Here is an 8902-nt window from a genome sequence, read left to right as displayed (position 1 = left end):
CAGGCAAAGGAGCTGGTATTGATTCACTAACTCTCACACCCATCACTGGTCTGGGCTACTTCAGGAGCATTCCCTCCCTGGCTCCCCCAGTTTGCCTAGGGGCTGGGTGAGTGTGCACCCCAAGATCAGAGGAAGAGCCCTCCTCAGTGAGTCACTGGGGTTCCCAGTAAGCAGTTTTGTCATGTTGTACGGAGTGCAGCCGAGAGGGATGCAGACTCCAACAGGTACACTGCAGGTGTGTACGCCACACTGTCCTGTGAGGAAATGCTAGTGTGAGGACCGGGATGGGGAGGCTCCTGTGGTCTCAGCCAGTGGACCATCTCTCCTGGGGAACTTGTGTGTCTCTCACAGTTCCCAGCTGTAGCCAGTCAGCCTTGGCTCAGAGGCCACCTCCCTGTGCTGCCCTCTTTCCCGGGACTTAGGTCAGAGCACCTACCAGCCAGCACACTGGGACAGCTGAGAAAAGAACAGTGGAAAGGAGGCTACGTGTCTGTTGAGGTGTATTCGAGGAGGTACAGTTCCCACAGGCATTTGCATTTTCACAGGTGATCCTGTCCCGGAACAGCCCACAGGATTCAAGAGAGTATCTTCATGATGAGATTTGGGCACTGCAACAGTATAGGAGTGGGGAGGCATCTGTGGAAGGGGCTGCAGGGACATCACACACAAGCAGGGGCCCTCACCTGAGCCATTTCCTGGCCCTGCTGACCACAACTTTCACCTTCCCAGAAGAGCACTTGGTGAAATCTCATTCTCAGACCACGTGGGCACAGCGGTCCCTGTCCCATGGGCCCTGGCCCTATCCCATCAACTCTGCCATCCCTGGCTGGGAGCAGAGTTGGGGAGAGAGGGATGCCCTCTGGGAGGAGCTCAGCTGGGTAGGAGCCACATGGGGTCTCAGACGACCTGGATTTGCTGTGCCCTAGATTAGTGGAGTGGGCCTTTCTAAAGTCTTACTGGAGCAGAGATAGGAGACTCTTCAGTGATGTCAGAGTTGCCCATTCCCATGGGCCTTTGGTGAGGACAGGTGAGTGTTCTGTGATACAAAATCCAGGAGCTGAACACGTGCCCCTACTCACACAGGATGCCTATGACAGGCAATTGTGACCATGTTGAAATTCGCCCTTTACTCTCCCACTTAATTATCACAACAACTCCGAGAGCTGATGTCTCGGTCCATTTCAGAGATGAGAAAACTGAAGGCTGGAGAGATCCTGAGATTAGCTCTAGGTCTCCCGTGGAGGTGGTGCCGTCTGACCTAAAACTCCTGGTTGCCTGCCCCCACGAGATCGCAGAGCTCCCATGTGGCAGGCTCCTAGTGTTGAAATTGGACACAATGGCAGTTCTATCGCACCAATTCATTCTGCTTCATCACTGGGAGTATACATGTCAAGTCCATAGATAATACGTAAATTAGTGCGCAAGCTGATTCCCACCCTTTCCAATAAGCCTTCAGTTCTTCTTGAGATCAGTAAAGCTTAAAAGAAAAGGAAAAGTGCACTCAGCCTGTGTGGGGGGCGTGGACCTTGTGCTAATACAGACCCCTTCCTGGAGTGGCAGCCATGCGTGAAGGCCCAGCTCTCTTGTCACTAGTGAGCTGGGATGTGATCACACATTCAAGACCTAGTAAGGACCAAGTTGGTGCACTTTATCCACGCCACTGATTAAACACAGATGGAAAGGAAATTTCTTTTTCAGGCACTGTGTAAGAGAAGAGGCAGAGAGGTGTGTGAGATGCTTCCTCTGAACTAAGGCTATGCCAGGGGCTGCTGAATTCACCACAGGGGACAGCAGAGATGAAATCACACAGATGAAATTAACAGAAAAATAACCAAAGAAGGAAAGAGCAACAGTTCGACATGGTCAGAAACAACAACTCATTGGCCCATTCAACATCTGGAAAAACGTACCCACTAAGAAGCCAGAGCTGCTGCCGACCCAGATGGCCCGTTAGTGCACAGTAGGCAAAGGCGCCCTCGCTGGGTGCGCAGCAGCTCCATGTGGGCTGAACTTCAGGCCCCGCCCCCTCCACCAGGCCTCCTCTGCAGTGCCCCTTCCAGCCGAAAGCGGGGTCCTGAGCACTGCAGGTCAGTGTGTCATATTTTTGGCCTTTCCTTGTCTCAAGTTTTCCTTTTTTTAAAAGGTTCCATAGCTACTTTTTTTTGGACTGTGAAGCTGCAGCCTCTGAGATGATACATAGATAAAAGAGACGGGGATGAGAGCTAGAGAAAGGTTTAACGAGAAGAGCTTCGATAAAGTTCAAAGTTCCTCCACCATGCACGGAGGCGCCCCAGAGCAGGCAGGACGCTGCGTGACATGCCGTGGGTGACGTGCCATGTCAGTGGGCTTTTGCTCAAGCTGAGGCCTTGCTCTGATGAGCTGGACAATCGGCAGACTGTTTGAACAGACCAAAGTAAAATATCAAAAGACAAATTGGAGTCAGGGAGAAAATGAATAGCCCATGATCTCCAAGGGAGATTGCAGAGGTAACGACAAAGCAGTCAGGTTTTAAAAGGGAGCTGTTATTCCAAGAAAGTAATTCTGTTCAACTTTCTTTTTAAAATGGAAAAGAGGATGAAGAGATCAGCACCAGCTAAATTATCACTGCTGGATAAAAGATAAATCTTTCATTAGGAAACATTTCTTTGCATGCCCTTTTGACATTGAAGAACATATTTGAGGTAAGGCTTTGGGGCTCTATCAAAACTGTTACATGCTAAAGTAAATAGAACGGCCATGTCACGTTTTATTGGAGGAGAGCAGCCATGAAAATGGGAGGACTTTCAGGATTAATAGTGTGTTTCCCCTATAGGAGCTTTGCTCTTTTTAATCGTTTTTAAGATCTGTACTTGTGAGGGTTTGCAAATTCAGCAAACACAAGCTGGGATAATCAGAGGAACTGCCTCGACCCACTAGAAATTCAGGTACAGACTTCCATCCAGAGTCTCATTACCTGCAAAGCTTGGTTCTCCAAATAGGTTTCTGGTCCCAGGCCACTGCTGAGACCTTGCTTCTGTACTCATGGGGCCCGCTGACCTCCCTACCCCTTCTCCCTCCGCCTTTCCCATCTCCTCTCTCCACCCAGCCACCTGCAGGCTTAGCATGCTCTTCATTCTTGCACCAATGAGAAGGGATAAAAGAAACCCTCACCAAGAGGAGGCAATCTGCTGTTAGTCCTGCTGGAACCTGGTGCTTCTACAAGACTCTTGCCTTCCTTCTGCCATCACATCTCTCCTCAATCCCTGCCAAGTTGGCCTGTGACTGACATTGTGTCCCGTGTCATGACTGCTGCTTTCTGACTTCCCTAGGGCTGTTCCGAATCATCCATGTTCCCGCCCCCTTGGCAAGAACTCTGCTGCTTAGATGGAGCCCAGTTGTTACCCTGGGTGGTAATGCAGCCTTCACCACCCTTCATCAGGCCCGGGCCTCTCTGCACACTGTCTCCGCTGGCTGCTGGGTGTCCCTCTACTGCCTGCAGCTGTGTTCACTCTACTCTCACAGACAAATATGGTCCCCAGGTCTTGCTTACAGAACTCTACTTCAGTAAGAAGAATGCATGGCTCTTCATTTTATTTTTTTAAATTATATTTTATTGACCATGCTATTACAGTTGTCTTGATTTCCCCCTTTCCCTGGCTCCACTCAGCACCCCTGACTCCCTCAGGCAATCCCCCCACTGTTGTTCATGTCCGTCCATGGGTCATGCGTATAAGTTCTTTGGCTACACCATTTCCTACACGGCTCTTCATTTTAAAGCTCTGTCATTAACACAACACAGATACACCCTTTCTTTTTGTCTGCTCCATTCTCTGGGGGCTTAGAGCCTCATCCTCCGTGCAGTATATTTTTTCCCAGGGCAGTGTCAGCAGCGCCAGCTTGCCTTGCAGCGGTGCCCCCAGCGTTGTCGTTTCTCTAGCGGGGGCAGTTCTCACTACAGCGCCAGGATGAGTCTGGCTCGCATACAACCTCAGAGAGGGGGCTCATCTCTCTGGGCTGTGGGAAATCAGGTTGAAGCGACTGAGTCTGTGATAGAGAGAAAAGGAACAGTTCTTCTTCTGTTCAATAAAGTAAACTATGGTGGAGTGAGCTTTGAAACCACAGAAGGAAGTTTGAGGAACTACTAAGAGCCATGGGGGAAACTTACAGGTTGTGTGGCAATGAGAGATCCTGCAAGCAAAAGATCCAGAGGATTTGGTTTTGTAACTTTTTCATCCATGGCTGAGGTTGATGCTGCCATGGCTGCAAGACCTCATTTAGTTGACGGGAGAGTGGTTGATCCCAAACGTGCTGTTGCAAGGAAGAATCTGGAAAGCCAGGGGCTCATGTACCTGTGAAGAAGCTGTTCGTTGGTGGTGTTAGAGAAGACACTGAGGAGCATCTTCTTAGAGATTCCTTTGATGAATATGGAACAATTGATACCATTGCGACAATTACTGATAGGCAGCCTGGAAAGAAAAGAGACCGTGGAGTGGTTACTTTTGATGACTATGATCCTGTGGATAAGATTGTGTTGCAGAAATACCATACCATCAATGGTTATAGTGCAGAAGTAAAAAAGGCTTTGTCTAGACAAGAAATGCAGGAAGTTCAAAGTTCTAGAAGTGGAAGGAAGCAACTTTGGTTTTGGAGACTCTCACGGTGGCGGTGGAAAGTTTGGAGCAGGACCGGGAAGTAACTTTAGAGGAGGATCTGGTGGCTATGGAAGTGGTCATGGATTTGGGGATGGCTGCAGCTGGTGTGGAGGACCTGGAGGAAATTATAATGAAAGTGGAAATTATAATGGTTTTGGAAATTATAACCAGCAACCTTCTAACTATGGTCCAATGGAGAGAGGAAATTTTGGTGGTGGCAGGAACATGGGGGGACCATATGGTGGAGGAGACTGTAGTCCTGGAGGAGGTGGAGGAAGTGGGGTTATGGAGGGAGAAGCCGATACTGAGCTTCTTCCTATTTGCCATGGGCTTCACTGTATAAATAGGAGAGGCTGAGAGCCCAGAGGTAGCAACAGCTTCAGGTTATCGAAATAACAGTGTTAAGGGAACTCTTATCTCAGTCATGCATAAGTGTGCAGTGATATGGCAAAGGACACCAGAGTGGAGGCAGAGAGCTGTTTTGTGAATGGATTGGATTATTTAATAATGTTACCTTGCTGTGGAGGGAGGATTGTAAAAAAAAAATGCCTTTGAGACAGTTTCTTGGCCTTTTAATTGTTGTTTATGTCTAGTGGTCTTTGTAAGAGTGTAGAAGCATTCCTTCTTTGACAATGTTAAATTTATAAGTTTCAGGTGATGTGTGAAAACTTTTTAAAGATTGTTCTCAGAGTTTTGAAAAGCTATTAGCCAAGACCATGGTGTAGTAAGACCTAGCATTTTTTCTTTAAAAACAGTTTAAGTGGATGTGTAGAGTTAAGAAGCCATGGTACACTTATGATTTAATAAAATAATTCTAAAGGAAAATGATATATATTTTTTTCCTCCCAAGAGTCTTTGTTACTCATAGTGTATGTTCCTTATAATTTTAATGACTACATTGGAGATATGGCAAGCTCTTTCTAAGTGTTCCCCAAGCAACTCTCACAGAAACCTTTGGAAATGTTTATTACCTCTCACTGTTTGCTGTGGTTTTTCCACCACATGAGTGCTGAACACGTGAGTGTTGCCCTGTTATGCTAACGAGGTGAAGTCAGTAGAAGAGAGAGCAGTCAGGTCTTGAGTTCCAGACCAAAAGCCACATGTTTAATAGTTTAGTTAAATAAGGTTTCCCATGGCTACTTGGCAATAGTCATGTGATAAAGTTCTGTCAAATCTTGTTAACTTCTAAGAATAGAAAAGGGAGACATTGGTTGGTTAGAGTAGTCACACTGGAGGAGCTGTATTGTAAGAGTTTTAATTTGGGGGAAGGTTGTTTCTGCTGCAGGGTTGTTTGTGGCATTAACTTTGATGATCTAATTCACCTTCAGTTTTTCTATGACCCAAACCAAGACGGAAAGTAGTTAATAATTCAACATGGGCAACTAATATTTTCTAGATGCAAATAATTTGGAACACAACCTGACTCTTGCTTTGAATGACTTCTAAATTGTTCTATGTAAGAACATCATGTAAGACTTCCAAATGTCTGGGTAGGCGTCAACAGGTACCAAGTCAAATGATGTAAATGACCAGATAGGTGTACATTCCAGGAACTTGGCACCCTGAATTGTCTACATGGCCCAGCAAGTCAAGAACTTTGTGTGCACATAATACACTGCGCTGATGAAATCACTCACCTGAACAAATGAGTCACGGAAAAAACATTAAATCACTTGGCCCCACAGAAACCTCACATGAAAGCTCAGACAGACGATATCACAGCTTCTGCTTTAATTCTTCCATTGAAATGAAGCTTACCATGTCTCTCAAGAACCATAGACTTGAACATTCCATTGTGGGACAGCCTTAATTGTCAGAAACTGCTTCCCTACACGGAATTAAATATGCCTCCCGTTAGTCACATTTTTTCTCTCTGGATCTAAACTTTCAAATGCATAGACTTAATTTACACAACTCTGAAAGGAGTGAGTGGTTTTTATGTTTATTGCAAGGGGATGTGGATTTTGTAAAAAGGGCCCAAATCCCTGGATTAGAGCTGATTTGGAAGGGGAAGGCCCTCCCCTCACTATTTCTGTTCTCCCTTCCTCCCGAGGTGGATGTAGCTGTTTTTACTTGCACTGCTCCTGACTTGCAGTTCCCTGATTCTGATGAATGGGAAGACTTTTCTTGGCACACCCTGTAGATCAGCAGCTGGGACCTTCTCTCCTTTGGGTGTCTGGCTGCTCACAGAGGTGGCACTCTCTCAGAGGAGAAGAGAGATTAGTCAGCAGGAACCTGCATCTCACCCTGTGCCCCCTGCCCACTCTTTGGCTACTCCGAAGACCACGTTCTTCAAGATATCCTCCCATTCTTGCTGCTCCTGTGCCTGTGAACGCCCAGGGCTCTGTCTACCCTCCAACCATTTCCATCAAGGAGAGTGAGTCCAGGCCAAATGTGGCAGGTACCCCACCCCAACTATGGCACTGATACTCCAGAGGATCATGCCCAGGGAGTCAGAACACTTGGCTGTAATGCACCTGGCAGGGGTAGGGCACGTCTGAATAGGAGATAGGGGAAAATGACGGGCTTTGCAGCATCTCATCCAGCTGTCTTGCATAGCTGTTGGAGCCACAGAGAATACAGCCCTGCTTCCAGAATGTGCTCGCTCTTCCAGGCAAAAGTTTCTAGGTCAAATTGCCCAAAGATTTATCTTGCTCTAGGTGCTAAAGAACATTGTTCTTTTAGCCAAGCACCTGTTTTGGGTGAGATTGGCTTCTGGCCAGGTTCAGTCCAGCTTAGCTAAGTCAATAAATGTGGGTTGAATGGAAGGGCAGACTGGGCTGAACATAGGGATGGTCGTTGTCAGGTAGAATTCTTGAATCCTGGAGATTGCTTTTATGGAGATGGTTTTTATGGAGGGGAGCATTTCCTTGTATATGGAGAATGATGAGCTGGTGCAGATACATTACCCACGGAGCACCTAGACTGGGTCATGTGGATCAGGACATGGGGATTAAGAGGGGAAACCTAGCGTGCCTCGTGTGCATACAAACAGGGGTATTAGAGGGGCATCTGAGGTCTGACCAGCTCAGCAGCCCTCTGAGAAGGGGGGTGGGCTGCCTCGGAGGAGTCAGTTGATTAAAACCCCATCAGTTTCAGTAAGTAGGAGCAAGGCTGGACACATAGTTTGCAGGGTCCAGCAAAAAATAAAAATGTGGGGCCCTTTGTTCAAAAATCAAGAATTTCAAGATATCAACAGGAGAGCACTAAACTAAGCAGATTCTTTTAAGTGCAGGGCCCTGTGTGACTCACTCTCCCTGACAGAAAGGGTCGGGGGGTGGGCAAAGAGCCCTGGGCATTCGCAGGCACAGGAGTGGCAAGAATGTGAGGATATCTTGAAGAACGTGGTCTTCAGAGTGGCCAAAGAGTGGGCAGGGGGCACAGGTTGAGATGCAGGTTCCTGCTGACTAATCTCTCTTCTCCTCTGAGAGAGTGCCACCTCTGTGAGCAGCCAGACACCCAAAGGAGAGAAGGTCCCAGCTGCTGATCTACAGGGTGTGCCAAGAAAAGTCTTCCCATTCATTGGAATCAGGGAACTGCAAACTGTGAAGTGGGCCCGGGGAAGGAGTCACTGCCTGTCCCTATTTTGACGGTAGCTGGGTCGGCTCCACTGTGATGAATCCCCTTTCTATTCTCCTTGTCCCACTCCATTAAGCCCATTTCTCTCCGGCTCCTGATCTGCGATGTTTGTTCAGTCTTATTCCCTTGCTCCGTCATTAGCTGCTTACAAACCTGAGGTCATCCACAGCTAATAATGCTGGTACCGTTTATCTAGGTCTACCGGGCCCCTTGGCAGAAGTGCTTTATATAAATTATCTCTAATCCTTTCAGAAACACTAGGTGGTAAGTATTTTTACCCCCATTTTATAGGGACACAAAGTGATTTGCCTAAGGCCACACAATTTATAAATGACAGAGTTGAGCTCAGGATGGCTTCAAAAACCCACGCTCTTCCCATTCACCACCTGGTCTTCCAGGGACAATTGTGCCTTGTTAGTTGTTGTATACTGAGGGCCTGCTACATACAAGGCATCTGCAGGGCTTTGTATGTAGATTTTTAATGTAGGGTTTATGCTAGGAGAAGCAGGCAGAGGTGACACTAGGGAGAATTGGGTGTCTTGAGTCCCAGGCAGTGCTCTGCTTACTGTACCACTGCCATCCTGTCTCCCCTAAAGAGAGAAGGCTGCTGTATACCAGGGGCCTCCTAGATTCTGGAGCCCCTCTGATGTTAGAGGTGCCCTGACTCAGGCCCAATTTTCATGTCTCCTGCC

The 8902-nt window shown here is 47.5% G+C and overlaps 1 pseudogene; it reads left to right on the top strand.

Moving 5' to 3' along the window:
* The first annotated feature begins 3944 nt into the window (after positions 1–3944).
* On the top strand, positions 3945–4939 carry LOC123824954 (annotated as a pseudogene).
* The last annotated feature ends 3963 nt before the right edge of the window (positions 4940–8902 follow it).

Source organism: Phyllostomus hastatus, unplaced genomic scaffold (genome assembly GCF_019186645.2).
Source record: "Phyllostomus hastatus isolate PE091 unplaced genomic scaffold, TTU_PhHast_1.1 phas_contig_58, whole genome shotgun sequence".
In the NCBI taxonomy this organism is placed as follows: Eukaryota; Metazoa; Chordata; class Mammalia; order Chiroptera; family Phyllostomidae; genus Phyllostomus; species Phyllostomus hastatus.
This window is presented reverse-complemented; position numbering and strand designations above follow the sequence as displayed.